The sequence below is a fragment of the Magnolia sinica genome, chromosome 4 (genome assembly GCF_029962835.1).
Source record: "Magnolia sinica isolate HGM2019 chromosome 4, MsV1, whole genome shotgun sequence".
NCBI lineage: Eukaryota > Viridiplantae > Streptophyta > Magnoliopsida > Magnoliales > Magnoliaceae > Magnolia > Magnolia sinica.
Genome location: NC_080576.1, coordinates 40,887,216 through 40,907,666, shown reverse-complemented (window position 1 = coordinate 40,907,666; position 20,451 = coordinate 40,887,216). Strand labels below are relative to the sequence as shown.

At 36.1% G+C, this 20,451-nt stretch overlaps 1 non-coding gene across 1 annotated transcript; it reads right to left on the bottom strand.

Moving 5' to 3' along the window:
* Positions 1–698: 698 nt before the first annotated feature.
* Positions 699–806, bottom strand: LOC131244904 (small nucleolar RNA R71). The gene has a single exon (XR_009170673.1). It is a non-coding gene; the product is annotated as a small nucleolar RNA R71 (small nucleolar RNA).
* Positions 807–20,451: the final 19,645 nt, after the last annotated feature.

Genomic DNA, 20,451 nt, shown 5'->3' with positions numbered 1-20,451 from the left:
GTCTAGGAGAGGTTCACCTAAGTTCAAATTTCTAATTTCTAACATCCAAATTTGAGACATTTAAAGTTTGTATAAGATTATTTCCCAAGGCCAAGTTTGTCCAAACTATGCTCTGATACCAACTGTAACGCCCCGTGTTTTTAGGACCCGAGTACACGACCCGTTTCCCAAAAACTCGAGTGTTAACCTTAATGGATGGTCAAATTCGATCATATATATATATATATATATATTCAACTATCAAAGTAAGCAGATGAGCGTAGAATGGACAAATCATACATAATAGAATATTTCAGTTACATTTAAAATGTACAAGAAGTTGCCCATAATGACTTATACAAACCAATGTCTCTGAATTAACAAATACATGAATTTCACAGTTTATACAAAAGAGATAACAAAATGCATATAAAATGCAGGAACTATGGATATTAAACTAGGGGTAATTCGACTCCTTCCTAAGTTTTATGGACTAGAATATGAAAGTCCATACTTGCATATGAAAGGGTTCGATGAGATAATATCTACATTACACTTCCCAAACGTGTCTGAGGACACAGTTAAACTGAAATTGTTTCCTTTCTCTTTAAAAGAAAAGGCTAAATCAAGGGTACATTCCTTAAGACCAAGGTTCATTGACCATGGGCTGAGATGACAAGGGAGTTTCTTAAAAAGTTCTTCTTCTATTATAAAACAAATACCTTAAGGAAAGTAACCATGAATTTTGCACAAAAAGAGGATGAAACCTTCTTCCAATGTTGGGAGCAATTTAAGAATCTAATAAATTCATGTCCACAACATGGCTACGAAATATGGCGTATAACAAGTTTTTTCTATGAGAGATTGCCCTCACCCATGCACCAATTTGTAGAGATGATGTGTAATGAGGAATTCATGAACAAGAAAGCCGATGATGCGTGGGATTATTTTGATAAACTTGCTGAAAATACGCACTCATGAGATACGTCCTCAAGAGTTACCACTTCTAAGCCTACTCAATCAAAGAAAAGGGGAGAAATTTATGTTTTAAAAGAGGAAGATGATATAAATGCAAGAATGGCCAAACTCACAAGAAAAGTCGAGGGCATGGAACTTAAGAAGGTAGAGCCTGAAAAGGTTGCAGAAGTTGTTTGTGGTATTTGTGCTTGCAACATACATACAACTGGGAATTGCTCAACAATTCCTACTTTTCGAGAGATATTGAATGAGCAATTAAATGCCGTGAATAATTGCCAAAGACCTTTCAGAGGACCCACCTCAAATATGTATAACTCTAGCTGGAAGAACTACCCAAATTTCAGTTTGAGGAATGGACAAATGGCTAACCCACAAGAGGCCCTGACACAATTCTTAAATCAAAAGAAGCCTCAAGAGGATACGATTCAAAAGTTTATACAAAACCAAGAGCTATTTAACCAAAATATGGTGCAAGCATTCCAAAATCTCAAAACAACAATAGGAATGTTTGCATCATCAATTCAAAAGATTTAATCACACTTAGCAAATGGAGAGAAAGGGATGCTTCTAACCCAACCCCTCCTCAATCCAAAACCACAATATGAAAAAAGTGACCTAAGCTCTTCAAATTAGATGGAGCAAGTTAAGTCTACCACTACTCTTATGAGTGATAAGATTATTGACAAAACCATTTCGACGAGGGCTGAAAAACCTAAGGACCCGAAAGAAATTAAGAATGATAGACCTAGCAATGCTCCACATGTGTTAGAACCGGAACCTCAAAGTAAGCCAATTGCGTCATTCCCTCAATGGTTAATTGCACCAAAACTTCTCTCTAACTCTCAGGATATTTTAAAGGTGCTTAAGCAAGTGAAGGTTAATATTTCTCTACTGGATGTTGTTAAACTAATACCTTCACATGCCAAATTTCTGAAAAATCTATGCACTACCAAAAGACGGCAAAACAAAATAAAAAATCTTTTTGACAAAAAAAAGTGAGTGCAATCCTCAATCAAGATGTGCCACAAAAATATAAAGATCCTAGTAGCTTAACCATCACTTGTGTAATTGGGAACCACCAGATTGAGCACGTACTTCTTGACTTGGGGGCGAGTGTTAACTTGATTCCTTACTCGGTTTACGAACAATTGGGTCTAGAAGAATTGAAACCCACCCGGACCACATTACAACTTGTCGATCACTCAGTTCATATACCGAGAGGGATTATTGAGGATGTGTTGGTCCAAGTTGATAAATTCTACTATCCAGTAGATTTCATTGTCCTGGATACTCAACCCATCATAGATATGAGCACTCAAATACCCGTCATTCTTGGTCGCCCATTCCTTGTTACATCAAATGCTATCATTAATTGTAGGAATGAAATTATAAATTTATCTTTTAGAAATATGACATTGGAGCTCAACATCTTTTTCAATATGAATGAACAGTCAAAGGATGATGACGATACCTACAATATTAACATGATCGATTCTTTTGTGAAAAATAGAGCACTTTTGACTTTATAATCTGACACTCTAGAGACATGCTTGGCCTACTCTCCTAATTTAGATGATGACATGATTAGGGAGATTGATGACTTGCTTAATGCTATGCCGGTACTTGAAGTTAACCGGTGGAGGCCACAATTTGAGAAATTGTCCCAAACTGACGTAGTGCCTCTACTGTCTAGCCTCAAAGCATTGAAGCTTGACCTAAAACTTTTACCCGCTGATCTTAAATATGTCTACTTAAGTCAAGATGAGACATGCCTGTTGGTGATTTCTTCCCACCTAGAAAAAGAACAAGAGAGTATACTTATTTCTACTCTCATTGAGCATAAAGGAGCCCTTTGATGGTCAATTTCCGACCTCAAGGGAATTGATCCTTTAATTTATACTCACCACATTCATCTGAAGGATAATGTGAAAACTTCCCGACAACCATAACGTCGATTCAACTCAAATATGAAAGAAGTGGTTAAGGCTGAGGTACTTAAGTTGTTAGATATGGGTATAATATACCATATATCTGACAGTCAATGGGTGAGTCCAACTCAGGTGGTTTTAAGAAGTCCGAAATCACCATCATATTCAATGTTGACAATGAACTCGAACCAACTAGAGTTACTACTAGTTGGAGAATGTGCATTGACTATAAAAAATTGAATACCGTCACAAGGAAGGACCACTTACCTTTGCCCTTTATTGATCAAATTTTGAAAAGGCTAGTTGGTCACTCTTACTATTGCTTCCTTGATGGCTATTCGGGCTACAACTATATTGAGATAGCCCGTGAAGATCAAGAAAAGACAACGTTCACATGTCTATTTGACACATTTTCTTATCGAAGGATGCCATTTGAACTGTGTAATGCCCCCTCTACTTTTAAGCGATGCATGTTGAGTATTTTTTCTGACATGGTGGGGTAATATTTAGAGGTCTTTATGGACAACTTTGTCTTTGATCTATCCTTCAGCGAGTGTTTGGAAAATCTTGAATGTGTGCTGAAGCGATGCAAGAAAAATAATTTGGTTCTGAATTTAGAGAAATGTTATTTCATAATTCCTAAGGGAATTGTGCTTAGACACATAATTTCATCCAAGGGAATTGAGGTAGACAAGGCTAAAATTGATCTTATCTCTAATCTACCTCTACCCAAGAGTATGCATGACGTGTGATCCTTCCTAAGACGCGTCGGATTCTATAGACGATTCAGAAAGCACTTTAGTCATCTCTCTTATCCTTTATGCAGTCCACTTTAAAAGGATATACCATATGAGTAGACTAAACAATGCCAAGAAGCTTTCACTAAGTTCAAGGGCATGCTAACTACCGCAGCTATCATACAGCCACCCGATTGGAGCATCCCTTTTGAGATTATGTGTGATGCATCTGACTATGCTATTAGGGCGGTGTTAGGCCAGAGAAAAGAAAATAAGCCTTACGTTATTTACTATGCAAGTAGAACTATAAATTCTATCTAAGTGAACTACTTTACTACGGAGAAGGAACTCTTAGCCGTAGTGTTCGCTTTGGACAAATTTAGGTCCTACCTGATCGGATCCAGGATCATCATCTACACAGACCATGCAGTGCTAAAGTATCTTCTTTATAAGACGAATGGCAAGCCCCGCCTGATAAGATAGATCCTCTTACTCTAAGAATTTGATATTGAAATACGAGACAAAAAAGGAGTAGAAAACGTAGTGGCCGACCACCTTTCTCAACTTGACCTCCCTGATTTCCTTAAGTCGACACTAATAAATGACATATTCCATGATGAACAATTGTTACTCTCACAATTACCTTGGTTTGTTGACATTGTGAATTATCTTACTACAGGTTTCATGCCAACATATTGAACTATGCAAGATAAGAAAAAATTCTCTACCGACGTACGTAAGTTTTTATGGGATGATCCTTATTTGTTTAAATATTGTCCAGACCAAATTTTAAAAAGAAGTGTGTCAGACAATAAATATTAGAGCGTCATCTCCTTTTGTCATTCTCAGGCCTGTGGTGGTCACTTTTCTGCTAAAAAGACCATGGCCAAAATTCTGTAGTCCGGCTTTTACAAGCTCACGATGTTCAAAAATACTAATGAGTTTTGCAAAGCTTGTGAGCATTGTCAGAAATTAGGAGGGTTGTCCCATCGAAATATGATGCCTCTGAACTCCATTTTTATCATTGAAGCATTTGATTGCTGGGGCATCGATTTCATGGGACCATTCCCCCAATCCTTTGGGAATATTTACATTTTGTTAGCAGTAGACTATGTCACTAAGTGGGTCGAAGCGATCCCATGCTAGAATAATGATCATAAAATGGTCATTCAATTCTTAAAAGAAAATATCATTTCCCGGTTCAGAATGCCTCGAGCCGTGATTAGTGATGGAGGTTCACATTTTTGTAATAGGTCATTTAAGAACTTAATGAGGAAATATAACATCTCTAATAAAGTGAGCAATCTGTACCACTCGCAAACAAGCGAGCAAGCCAAGATTTTCAACGGGAAAATTAAATAAATTCTAGAAAAAAACAGTTAACCCTAGCCTTAAGGATTAGTCAATTCACTTAACTAATGCCTTATGGGCTTACCGTACAGCTTTTAAGACTCTCATTGGAATGTCTCCCTTTAGACTCGTATATGGGGAAGCTTGCCACCTACATGTGGGGCTGGAGCATAGAGCCTACTGGGCTATGAAAAATTTAAACTTTAATTTGGACAACGCTGGCTCACTGCGCAAACTTGAATTAAATGAAGTTTGAATATCATGTTAATCTAAGTCACAAGCCACATTCAAATTGCTTTCTGTGAATTGTATTAGAATTTCTCATTGTTAGTATGCATATCATTGATAGATATTGATAATGAAGTCTGGAAAATTTTATCCTCCTTAAAAAGATGAAAAGAACGAGTTAAAAAACAAAGAGATCGACAAAAAGGTTATTTATGATGAAAAGACTGGAAATGAATGAAAAGTTTGAAAAGAATGAATAAATAAAAGGGACCGTCGATATAAAATCAAAAACTGAAAAAAAAAAAGAAAAATGTGATAAGTTCAGAATTAATACTTGATTATTCAATAAAACTTGAGGTGATGAGCATAGTTAACATTATGAAATAGTAGTATGTTATTGAAAGTAAATAGAATTCACCAAGCACATTGAAAAATTTTGATATATGAACTTATGCTCTTAAATGATTGATAAAGAAAGTTTTTGATTGATTGCTCGTGTGATTCGGCTCTAGGTTTTCAAAATTGCACTCACTTTTTTATATTGTACTCATTCGTACTTGATTGCACAAAAGATTATTTTCTGAAAGTGATTTAAACATTAAAGATTGAAGATCACTTCATGCATGTTTTGTTTGGGACTAGCAAAATGCTGGTTGGGGGGTGTGTTGATTGTGAAATATTGCATATTTCCCCTATTTATACCTTGGCTTTATAAATATGATAGTTCTTAATCGATCTAATTGTGCATGTTTTTATGTGTGAGGTGATTTCGAGAGCTTAATGTGAAATTGAAGTCAAAAGGAATATTTATTCCCAAAATATAACTAAATAAAGATTTAGAGATTTAGGAGTCATTAACGAAGAATTCACATGTCAAAGATCTAAGGAAACCAAGTGAAGAATGAAGAGAATCGAAGATTTGAAGTGAAGAAAAAGAAAAGGAATCCTGAAAATTGTCCTAAAAAACCATATTCCTGAAAATTGTCATGAAAAAATATATTCTGAAACTCCGAGTCAAAATAAAAGTTCTGGACATATATTTTCGAAAACTGTGCAAAGTACTTAAATTTGAGGCGGTTTCTAGATTTTTCTAATTCGGTAGGAAAGTTAGAATTCCATAACTATAAATAAGACTCCCTAAGATGCTCAAAATCATCTTCTAGGGTTTAGAAAGGTCTCAAGGAGCATAATATAAGGGTGGACTAGCAGCCAAAGAGTTTTTCTTCTTCCCTAGTTTATTTTTTGTGCTTTGTTTAAGAAACTTTGTTTCAATCATGTCTATGATTGGCTAAACCTCTTAGCTATGATTAAGAGGTGAAGCTTGTAGCATGTTTAGATGATTATCTTACTTTGATTCTTGTTCTTATTAGACCTCATTGATTTCTAGTTTGATATTAGAGGAATATTTCATTTTTCTATGATTTATTGTGACTCAAATTACAATAAATATTGTGATAGCTTTGTGTAACGCTCTAAAATTCGAGGGTCGAGCATAACTCAGCTCCCGAGTTCCAAAACATCACTTATGCAACATATTTAATGATGGATGTATGTTAACTGTATTAGTGCATAAAACATGGAATAGATTAAGCCAAAACACAGATATGATTCAGGGATAAGTGAATAAAGCAAGCGGAAGACTTATAATAAAATATGTGTACAAGTGTAAATCCCTGAATTACATATACAAGCCAGATCATTTGAAAGTGTTATTTGACAAAATTATAAGTATCAATTACATCATTTCAGTTCCCAAAAAAATAATCCCAGAGATCCCGCGCAACAGACCGAGGCTCGCTAGAACCCGTCTGAAAACTGCATATAGGAGAAGGCAGCCTCGTCGTCATCCAGCTCCCGCTCTGCCTCAGACGTCGCATCCACATCTGCAACATCAGAGCCTAAGACAGAGTCTGGTGGGTGTGTAACACCGCCCCAGAAACGTGGGAGTGAGTGATCAACTCAGTGGAACAATAAGGCACTGGTTAACATGTTATCAGTTCAATCAAACAGTAATGATAAAGCAGGATAAGTAAATAAATCCTAAGCACTCTTGTTAATGCAGGTATGAATGCAATATGATGCGTGCCCTCACACGTACACCCTCAGCGTCTTCATCTAACGTTACACATGACATCGCCTCAAAGTGCGCCACATCTACAAAGCACATGCAAATGCGGTGCATGGATATGATTACCAAGTTGTTATTAGTCCAATTCATACAGCAGGATTGGGAAGCTAAGATACCTTCCTCATGTCACCATCCAAACAGTGATCCATTCTAGGGTCGTCAATCCTAGACATCTCATACGATCATATAGTTGAGGTCGTAGCAAAGGGCTCGTCACCAATCAATGCACGCCTTTCATGCCCTTACTACCACAGATCGGCTCGTCACCTCCTTGCGGTATCCAGGTATGCTCGAGGTCACTACAAAGGGCTCGTCACCAATCAATGTAGGCTGACAGCATGAATATAGTGTCTCATACCACCATAATCGGCTCACGAGTTAAGTTGCTCACTGGTCACTACGGGGAGGCTCGTCACCCTAGCGTAGGCCGACAGCTCGGCCACGGTGTCCCATACCACCATGTCCGGCTCATGAGTCTTAGCGGATCGAGTACCATAGTTAATAGGATTTCACTGGTAAGTTCGGTACCCTAGATTCAAGCAGTAGCGTTCATACATGGTTAACATACAACGGACAATCGGGTTACTTGACGAACTCGACTAGCACGAGCGCACATTGAGTTGAACGACATAGAGTGCGCAAACACTCCGCGTGGCCAAACCACTGTCGACAACTCTAATACGACTCGGGTTAGTCTAATACGTCCTACGTGGCGAAAGCAATCTCAACCACGATTCATAGGGTCAATTACCGATTTCCTGGACTAAGGCATAGTCCCAAACACATTACACTACTACAGGTATTCATATGGAATGTAAAACAGTAATGGAACAACCACTCAAATCATGGTACATACTCATCTGAAGGATATCAACTTAACATAAATGTAAGCATAGGAGATGCTTGAATTTAAAGAACTTGAAATGTAACTTGCATAAAGGAAATCATGCGCATCAATAGGAGTATTGAGAATCACTTCTCAATGTCCGCAATAAGTGTAATAAGTTACACTTAGATCATTCATGCATTTCTACAAACACTTAGCATACATGGAACAACATACATGACGCATGTTGAAATACATGCACTTAGACAATTCCTTTTATCAAGGAGTTGTCATACATGCATCTAGCATACATACATGACAATTAATCATGGCAAACATAAGTGCATATTTTATACGTATACGGTACTTTATAAATACACATAGAATACACAAATCTCAATATAGCACATGCATATCAGAAAAGCAATGTAAACATGACATTTGACATGTGAAATCTCATCCATAGCAAGAATAAATCACTAACTGGGATTGAAAGCCTTGAAAACCATAACTTATACACTTAAAGTCCGCACCTTAAGCAAAGAAAGAACCGCCGAGCTGATTTAGACGAGTTGTCTTCGTCAACGGCGCTAGAATACCCTAAAATAAGGATAGAAATGAGATACAACAACACCAAGTCTAGTCTAAGCTCTAACACAGGTTAGGGTTAGGTTAACTTACCCCAAAGGAACTCAGAACCGTCAGAAGAACGATTCAAAGTGAAGGTTCAAAGATGAAGAAGAACAAGGAGGAATCCAAGATGATTCACCAACTTATCTCTCTCACTTTCTCTCTCTTTTCTACTCTCTTTCCAAGCTAGGGTTAGAGAAAATTCGTATGGAAATGAGAGCTAGGGTTTAAGGACTATATATAGGCCTTAAAATGATGGAAATAACCCCAGGGTCAAGGTATACTTAGGTTATAACCAAAGCAAGCCTTTCTCGATCCAACGAAACACTTCTGGTGGGCCTATAACCACAAAAGGTCGGACTTAAGCTCCTTGACCATGGATCTAGGTCAAGCAGAGTTTTCATACTGACCGGCTCTTCAGATCAGCCGTGGCGGACCACACTCAATTCAACGGTCACGGAATCTCGATCAGGTCCACAAGCACTAGGATATGCTTGGGCCAACTATCCTGATCAGAGGGTGAAATTGGGTCAGAATCCAACGGTCAGAATGGTTAAAATCGTCGCGCAAGCGACATGACTCAGATTTCATAAAAAAGCTTATTAAATTCCAACCGTTCTCACACTCTTCACTCCGAGCTCAAGCAAATCGACCCAGAACATCAGATCGACTTGATTTTCGAGGTGAAGATCAAGCCCAACTCGGTGACCGCAACAACCTAAGATCATCGCCATCGGACTTTCGACTCGCGGTCCAGGTCCAATCCAGATCTTCCAAAAATTCCCCAGAACAACTGGATTTAGCGATGGATCCCAGATTTCAGAGTAACGTAGCGCTCACTAATCTACATGTTTAGAGCCATACAGATACAATTTAAAGTGATTGATGCGAATTTCACAAGCAATCGAGTAAAGCACTAATTACCCAAAACAACTACTTAAGGAAAGATTAGCATAAAAATTCCAAGGTCGTTACACTTTGGATATTTTCTTTTCCTGTTTTGAGATTGTGAGATTGGTAAATCATATTGTTCATCATCGTTTCATAGGCATGGTAAAGTGATGGAATCCCTTCCAATTAACATAATTCTCATCTATTGAGAATTAGGTCAATGAAAAGTTCAAATTTGATTTAAATTGCTTTATCTTCTAATTGGATAGGATATGACTCCAATTCCAATTGTGTTCCTTGAATCAAGTAAGGTAGCATCTTGATAGCTACAAGTGAATCCTTGGCACCCTAGTTCTCACCTTTAAATTCATAAGTTTTAATCAACATTATTTACCATTACTCTCAATTATTTAGATTTCAATTTAGATCTTTTTCTAGTTCTAGTTCTAGTTATTTTCAGAATACATAAAAGTTTAGTCCCTGTGGATTCGACATCGGTTTTACTGAGTTATTACTACGTCGCGACCCTACACTTGGGGTTGTGAACATAACACCTTGCCCTCAAACAAATTGTTTCCCAAATACAGCGTCTAACATCACATTTTCACTTCCAATGTGTATCATAGGGCAGGGAATATGTAACGCCCTGAAATTCGGGGGTCGAGCATAACTCAGCTCCCGAGTTCCAAAACATCACTTATGCAACATATTTAATGGTGGATGTATGTTGACTATATTAGTGAATAAAACATGGAATAGATTAAGCCAAAACACAAATATGATTCAGGGATAAGTGAATAAAGCAAACGGAAGACTTATAGAAAAATATGTGTACAAGTGTAAATCCCTGAAGTACATATACAAGCCAGGTCGTATGAAAGTGTTATTTAACAAAATTATAAGTATCAAGTTACATCATTTAAGTTCCCAAAAATAATCCCGTAATCTCGCGCATCAGCACGAGGCTCGCTAGAACCCGTCTAAAAATTGCATATAAGAGAAGGCAGCCTCATCATCATCCATCTCCCGCTCTACCTCAGAAGTCGCATCCACATCTGCAACATCAGAACCTAAGACAGAGTCTGGTGGGTGTTTAACACCGCCCCAGAAACGTGGGAGTGAGTGATCAACTCAGTGGAACAATAAGGCACTGGTTAACATGTTATCAGTTCAATCAAACAGTAATGATAAAGCAGGACAATTAAATAAATCCTAAGTACTCTTGTTAATGCAAGGATGTATGCAATATGATGCATGCCCTCACGCGTACACCCTCAGCGTCTTCATCTTACGTTACGCATGACATTGCCTCAAAGTGCGCCACATCTACAAAGCACATGCAAATGCGGTGCATGGATATGATTACCAAGTTGTTATTAGTCCTTTTCATACAGCAGGATTTGAGAAGCTAAGATACCTTCCTCATATCACCATCCGAACAGTGATCCATTCTAGGGTCGTCAATCCTAGACATCTCATACGATCATATGTTTGAGGTCGTAGCAAAGGGCTCGTCACCAATCAATGCACGCCTTTCATGCCTTTACTACCACAGTTCGGCTCGTCACCTCCTTGCGGTATCCAGGTATGCTCGAGGTCACTACAAAGGGCTCATCACCAATCAATGTAGGCCGACAACACGAATATAGTGTCCCATACCACCATAATTGGCTCACGAGTTTAGCTGCTCACTGATCACTACGGGTAGGCTCGTCACCCCAGCGTAGGCCGACAGCTCGACCAGGTGTCCCATACCACCATGTCCGGCTCATGAGTCTTAGCGGATCAAGTACCATAGTTAATAGGATTTCACTGGTAAGTTCAGTACTCTAGATTCAAGCAGTAGCGTCCATACATGGTGAATATACATCGGACAATCAGGTTACTTGACGAACTCGACTAGCACGAGCGCACGTTGAATTGAGCGACATAGAGTGCGCAAACACTCCACGTGGCCAAACCACTGCCGACAACTCTAATACGACTCGGGTTCGTCTAATACGTCCTACGTGGCGAAAGCAATCTCAGCCACGAACATAGGGTCAATTACCGATTTCTTGGACTAAGGCATAGTCCCAAACACCTTACACTACAACAGATATTCATGTTGAATGTAAAACAGTAATGGAACAACAACTTAAATCATGGTACATGCACATCTGAAGAATATCAACTTAACATAAATGTAAGCATATGGAATGCTTGAATTTAAATAACATGGAATGTAACTTGCATAAAGGAAATCATGCGCATCAATAGGAGTGTTGAGAATCACTTCTCAACACCCGCAATTAGTGTAATAAGTTACACTTTAGATCATTCATGCATTTCTACAAACACTTAGCATACATGGAACAACATACATGACGTATGTTGAAATACATGCATTTTGACAATTCCTTTTACCAAGGAGTTGTCATACATGCATCTAGCATACATACATGACAAATAATCATGGCAAACATAAATGCATATTTTATACGTATACGGTCCTTTATAAATACACATAGAATACACAAATCTCAATATAACGCATGCATATCAGGAAAGCAACGTAAACACAACATTTGGCATGTGAAATCTCATCCATAATAAGAATAAATCACTAACTGGCGTTGAAAGCCTTGAAAACCATAACCTATACACTTAAAGTCCGCACCTTAAGCCAGAAAAGAAACACCGAACTGATTTAGATGAGTTGTCTTCGTCAACGGCGATAGAATACCCTAAAACAAGGATAGAAATAAGATACAACAACACCAAGACTAATCTAAGCTCTAACACAGGTTAGGGTTAGATTAACTTACCCCAAAATGAACTCAGAACCGTCAGAAGAACGATTCAAAGTGAAGGTTCAAAGATGAAGAAGAACAAGGAAGAATCCAAGATGATTCACCAACTTATCTCTCTCACTTTCTCTCTCTTTTCCACTCTCTTTCCAAGCTAGGGTTAGAGAAAAATTCGTATGGAAAAGAGAGCTAGGGTTTAAGGACTATAAATAGGCCTAAGATTGATGAAAATAACCTCAGGGACAAGGTATACTTAGGTTATAACCAAAGTAAGCCTCTCTCGATCCAACGAAGCACTTCTGGTGGGCCTATAACCACGAAAGGTCGGACTTAAGCTTATAAACCATGGATCTAGGTCAGGCTGAGTTTTCGTACTGACCGGCTCTTCAGATCAGCCGTGGCGGACCACACTCAAATCAACAGTCACGGAAACTCGATCAGGTCCATAAGCACTAGGATATGCCTGGGCCACCTTCCCTGATCAGAGGGTGAAATTGGGTCAAAATCCAACGGTCAGAATGCTTAAAATCATCGCGCAAGCGACACGACTCAGATTTCATAAAAACATATTAAATTCCAACCGTTCTCACACTCTTCACTCCGAACTCAATCAAATCGACCTAGAACATCACATGGACTTGATTTTCGAGGTGATGGTCAAGCCCAACTCGGTGACCGCAACAGCCTAAGATCATCGCCATCGGACTTTCGACGCGCGGTACAGGTCCAATCCAAATCTTTCAAAAATTTCCTAGAACAACTGGTTTTAGCGATGGATCCCAGATTTTAGAGTAACGTAGCGCTAACTAATCTACAAGTTCAGAGCCATGCAGATACAATTTAAAGTGATTGATGCGAATTTCACCAGCAATCGAGTATAGCGCTAATTACCCCAAAAACAACTACTTAAGGAAAGATTAGCACAAAAATTCCAAGGTCGTTACAGAATAAGACCGATCTTACTCCCTTTATGCTTCTTGTTGTCCATGTTGTTATCACTGGTATGTGCATATTTGTATGGCATAGTATATGCTTTATTTCTCAGGGGGAGATACATAATGTTGATTGTTGTACATCAGAAAAACACAGTTGGTTACAAGGATGATTATTAAATCTATATGGCAGCTTGAATCTTGTTGAATCTTGTGGATGATTGTGATCATGTGTTCATGTATGAATGTTAATGGATGTCTTATGTATGTTTTTTTATTTTGTCACGAAATTGACAAAGGGGAAGATTGTAAGTGCTTATATGTTTAGCACATATAAGGTTGTTAAATTTCATGAGACAAAAGTGATTCTAGACAGATTGCAAAAACTGCCAGATCGTAACTACTCTACATGTATAAAGATCATTTAAGATCGGTTTATCATCTTAAGAAGACATCGCTTGGTTTCAAGATTAGTTGAACTCTATATTTTCTAAATAGCATGTGGTATAATCCTAAAAAGACCTTAGGTTAGGCTCTTTCAAAAAATTCATTCATTTTGGGTTATCTATAGTGTATTTACTCTGGAGTTTGGCCAACCTATCTTTTAGTTTGGCCAACCTAACTTCCTCGGATAAACTAACTTCAAGTTCGGGTTAAAAAAATCAAAATCTGTTGAAATTTTGGCCAGCCTAACTTGAAACTCGGCCAGCACGAGTGAAGTTCGGGCCAATTTCCAGCGATGTAATCTTTTGGAATTCACGAGAATTTAGCCAGCTGAATTAATGAAATTCGGCCACATCGGGCCAACCGAATTTTGGATCAATGTTATCTCGCACAATCCGATAACTATTAGAACGAATCTGGTGGAATCCGGCCAGCCGAACCTATTATTAGGCTAGTTGAATTTTCAATATCTTTGGTTATAAATGGATGCCTTCTCTCATTCTAAATAACAACAAAAAATCACTTAAAACCTTCTGCAATTGAGAGAGAAGCTCAATTCCTCAGCAAGCTAATTGTATGGTATTTATAAATTCTTATAAACTTATTCAATTTCCTTTCTCAAGATTGTTTCAATCTTCTTTTAAAGAGTAATCTCTATTCCTCTTGATATCTAAGAGAATTGAATCAGTAACATTTGAGTTTTTCATTTCTAAAATACTTTAGAACCCTATACTCTTTCTGTTGAGTGAATACTGCCTCATCTACATTCAAGAAGAAGATCTCTACTACAAGCTTCTATGACATCTTCGAATCTATGTTTGAATATAAGTACACCATTTATTTTATTTCATTTTAGGTTTTTCTGAGATAGCCTGTGAAAATCTCAGTGGGTTGATTTGTGATAGCCCGCGATAATCACAAAATGGGTTTTAGTTTGTAATAGCCCATGAAAATCACAAAAGGGGTTTTATTGTGCTAAGCTCGTGAAAATCACATAGAACTGTATAGGTTGTTAATGTGAACCTGTGAAAACCCTGTTATAGTGAAAGCCCAAATTACGAGGGTAGTAATTTTGGAAGTGAAGTAGGTGTGGTTTTTTAAAGCATTGAACCACTATAAGCCATTGTGCCTTGTGGTGAATGCTTTATTTTTTTATGGTGAATGTTATTTCATTTTTGTGGTGAATGTTGTAATTATTTTATCTTCTCTTACTAGTTTGAAAGATTGATTTTAAAGACATTTGTGAAATAAGGTTGTCATGTATAATATTTTAGGTAAAGGTTGTCCTACGAATTATTTAGAATCAATGTTTCAATACTTGAGTGATTGAGATTTTGTATTCTTTATATATTATACTTTTTATTTCAAATATTTGACATTGTCCTATTTACACCCCTTTCTAGGACATCGATAACTTGACTTCTCAGGGACAGCTGCAAGATTATTGGCAAAGGTAATTCCCAACTTACCTCTATTCGAAAATGTTTTATATGTTGAAGACTTAAAACATAATTTACCCCCCCCCCCCCCCTTCTAGGACATCGATAACTTGACTTCTCAGAGACAACTGCAAGATTATTGGCAAAGGTAATGTAAAACTTCCCAACTTACCTCTATTTGAAAATGTTTTATATGTTGAAGACTAAAAACATAATTTACTAAGTATACCTCAAATCTATAATAATAAACATAGCGTAAAATTTTCGGATCACAGTTGTAAGATAATTAATAATAAAGGATATGTAATATTAAATGGACACAAAACGTCGAAAAATTTCTATATTATTGATGACTCTTGCTCAACAAATCATTCATGCTACATGGTATAAACAGATAATACTAAACTATGGCATCAACGTCTTGGATATGTAAATTATAGAGATCTATATAAATTAAGCAAAATAGATCACCTACATGGCTAACCCAAATTGAAAAGATGAAAAATAAAGTATGTGGTTCCTATTAGATAGATAAGAAAATTAGGAGTAGTAACAAGAAAGTGAACTCCTTAACCACTATAAGACCTCTTAAACTACTTCATATGGATTTAGTCGAACCAATTAGAACGGAGAGTAGAGGCGAAAAGAAATATTTCCTAGTTGTAGTTGATGACTACACTAGATATTCATGGGTAGTCTTTTTAAGAGAAAAATCAGATACTCTTGATGAAGTCAAAAAACTTATAAAACACATCTAGACTGAAAAAAATTATTTGTGATCAGAATTAGAAGTGATCATGGAACTGAATTCGAAAATTGCAATTTTAAAAAATAATATAATGACCATGGTATACTACATGAATATTCTACTCTAAAAACACCTCAGCAAAATGGGGTTGCTGAAAGAAAAAATTGAGTTTTATAAGAAATGACCAGTGTAATGCTAAATAGCATGAATTTACCTAAATATTTATGGGTTAAAGCTATTAATACTACATGTTATATAATTAACCATGTTTACATTAGAACAACTAAAAATAAAACTGCTTATGAATTATGGTTTAATAAAAAGCCCACCATTAAATATTTCTAAAATTTCGGAAGCAAATACTTTATGTTATATGACCTTGAAAATTTGAAAAAATATGAAGCTAAAAGTGATGAGGGAATATTCATTGGTTATGCTTTAAATAGTCGAGCATACCGAGTTCTAAACAAAAGAACTGGGGTTATATAAGAATCGATAAATGTTGTGATTGATAATCAACCGATCACAACTAGTCTTGATCAAGATGATGAAGATAATTATATCAGCTTGGTTAATCAACCAAAATCATCATCTAAATCAAATAATACTGAGTTAAGTCAAAGACCATCCGACTGATCAAATACTTAGTAACCCTCACACTGATGTTTAGACCATAAGACAACTTGAAAATATATGCAATTATGTTTGCTTCACTTCCTATGTTAAACCGGCTACTGTTAATGAGGCACTAGCTGATAAAAGTTGAATCTTAGCCATGCAAGATGAATTAAATTAATTTATAAGAAATGATGTATGGTATCTTGTTTCGAGACTATTAATAAACATGTAATTGGAGAAAAATAAAATTTTAAAAATAAATCTGATGAAATGGGTAATATTATTATAAATAAGGCACGACTAGTTATGCAAGTTTATACTCAGATTGAAGGTATTGATTATGATGAAACTTTTGTGCCAGTTGCGTGACTTGAATCTATCAGATTATTATTTTTATTGCCTGTTATAAAGAATTCAAAATATATTAAATGGATACAAAAAATGCTTTTCTAAACAATCACTTAAGTGAGGAAGTTTAGGTTGAACAATCAAAGGGTTTTAAAGATCCCAAACTTCCTAATCATATTTACTATTCACAACCCCAAGTATAGGGTCATGATGTAGTAATAACTCGTGAGAATGAGGTCGAATCCACAGGGACTAAACTTATACGTATTCTAAAAAGAATTAGAACTAGAAGAAGATCTAAATCTGAATTCTGAAATAAAATAGAGTAATTGTGAATAATGTTTAAACTATCAATTAAAGGTGGGAACTAGGGTGCTAAGGATCTGCTTGTAGCTATCAAGATGCTACCTTACATGATTCTAGGAACACAATTGGAATTGGAGTCCTATCATATCCAATTGGAAGATAAAATAATTAAATTAAATCTAAACTTTTCATTGACCTAATTCTCAATAGAAGAGAATCGTGATGATTTGAAGGGATTCCATCGCCCTAACATGCCTAGGAGACGATGGTGAACAATGAGATTTAGAAATCTCATTATCTCAAATCAAGAAAAGAAGATATCCAAAGTTATCACAGCATCTATTGTAATTTAAGTCATGATAAATCATAGAAAACTAAAAATATTCTCTTAATATCAAACTAAAAATCAATGAAGTTCAATAAGAACAAGAATCAAAGCAAGATAATCATCCAAACACATTACAAGCTTCACCTCTTTGCCAACCATAGACATGATTGAAACCAAATCTCTTAAATAAAGCATGAAAAATAAACTAGGGAAGAAGAAAAACTCTTTTGCGGGTATTCCACCCTTGTGTATGTTCCTTGAAACCTTTCCAAACTCTATAAAATGCTTTGGAGCATCGTAGGGAGTCCTATTTATAGTTGTGGAACTCCAACTTTCGCACCTAATTATAAAAATGTAGAAATCGCCTCAAGTTCACACATTTTGCGCACTTTTCCAAAATGTGTTTGGAGCTTAAACTGCCTCAAATTTATGCACTCTACGCAGTTTTTCAAAATATACTCGAAGTATCAGAATATGATTTTTCAGGACAATTTCAGGAATATGTTTGTTTTCAGGACAACTTTAGGATTCATTTTCTTTACTTCAAATATTTAATTCTCTTCATTCCTCACTTAGTTTTCTTGGATCTTTGGCATGTGAATTCTTCATTAATAACTTTCAAATCTCCAAATATTCATTTAGTAATCTTTTGAGCATAAATCTTCCTTTTGATATTAATTTCATCTTAAGCTTCGAAATCACCTCGCACATGAAAACATGCATAATTAAATCGATTAAGCACTATCATGTTTATAAAACCAAGGTATAAATAGAAAAAAATATGTAATATTTCACACTCAACATTTACCATCTTAAAAAGGCACTATATGGTTTAAAGCAAGTTCCTAGAGCGTGGTATAAAAAATTAACTAAGTTTTTACTTAGTCATAATTATGATGGGTAATGTTGACAAAATTTTGTTTGTCAAAAAATATAATGATGATATCTTGATTGTTCAAATTTATGTCGATGATATTATTTATAGATCTACTTGCATTAATCTTTTAACTAAGTTTGCAGATCTCATGAAATCTAAATTTGAAATGATTATGGTCGGTGAGTTAAAATATTTTCTTGGACTATAAGTTAAATAACACGAAGATAGTATCTTCATCTTTCAAACCAAATATGCACTGAATTTGATAAAGAAATTCGGTTTTGAGAAGTGTAGGAATTTTAACACTCTTATGAGTACAACTCTTAAATTATCAAAAGGTGAATCAGGTAAGAGTGTTGACTCTCGACTCTATCGCATCATGATTGATAGTCTACTTTACTTAACTGCTAACAGACCTGACATTTCTTTCAATGTCAGTATTTGTGCTAGATATCAATCTAATCTTAAGGAATCTCATTTATTCGTTGTTAAACGAATTATCAAATATGTTGCAAGATCTACTAACTTAGGTTTGTGGTATCCACATGATATGTTTGTACAAATCACAGGATATACTGATGCAGACTGGGCAGGTAATTTGGATGATATAAAATCTACAAGTGGTGGATGTTTCTATTTTGCAAGTTGCCTTATATCATGGCTGAGTAAGAAATAGAACTTTGTATCAGTATCCACTGCAAAAGCAAAATACATCGCTGCAGGGAATGCTTGCACTCAGCTTATGCGAAAAAAACATAGGTCAGCATATTATGAAATTACACAAAATACAATGAATTTATATTGCGATAACACAAGTGCGATAAATATATCGAAAAATCTAATTCAGCATTCTCGTACAAAACATATTAACATAAGATATCATTATATGCGAGAATTTATTGAAGATAAGACTATCATGTTGGAATACATTCAAATTGAGAAGCAGCTTACAGATATTTTGACTAAGCCACTTGACAATGTCAAGTTCTCAAATTTAAACCATGATATCGGATTATGTGTTGTTAAATAATTATTCTATTTTTACCTTTTCTTTTTGCATTTATTTCTCTATTATTTATTTGTAAATAATATACGCATGAAAAGAAAAGAAAAATAGAAAAATTAATAATTAATAATAAATTTTGGGATTTTCAACCAGCCCGACTTTGACTAAGAAATTCGGCCAGCCAAGCACGTCCTCGAGCTAACCGAACCACATGTGGAAGCACAAAAAAGGAAAAAAAAAAAAAAAAACCCCTCATTTGCTCGTATTCCACACTTTATCTTTTTCGGTCCGCTGGTACTTCATTCGGCCAACCCATCATCATATATCTCTTGTAAATCAATTTTTGTCATATTTATTCTAGATTTAGGTTGTCATTTGCTTGATTATCTAGATTTTGTGGTTTTTCTTACATCTTAAAACCCTTTTCTTGGTGGGTTTCTTCCACAATCTGATCTACATTGTTCTTGCTATCTTTTTTGTGATTTTTCCTTATTCTATTATATAGAACAAAGAGTAAGACACGTTATACACAAGGTACGAGCTGGTTCCTCTTTCCGATCGGGTCCTCACGATGTGCGGACCCTACGTGCACCGGAGGATGACCTGAAAAATGTGCCGGATTTTTGAACTAAGAGTATAATCATAGAAAGATCAGTTAATGTTGATCACATTACTAGATTTGGTCTTGTTGATCTCCTTTCCAATGTTAGATGGGAGAAATTTTTACAATGGGGCGGGACGACATACCGGTCTATTGTTCAAGGCATGTATGCCTCTATTTCAGACGTTTTTTTAGATGAATTATTTTCAAAATTAAATTTTTAGAAGAGACTGTCACCATAACGCCTTCAACCATATCTGCTTTAATGGAAATTGAAATGGTGGAAAACAAGATACCAATTGGCACTCTTTCAGAAAAAATGTCTAATACTGAAAAAGAG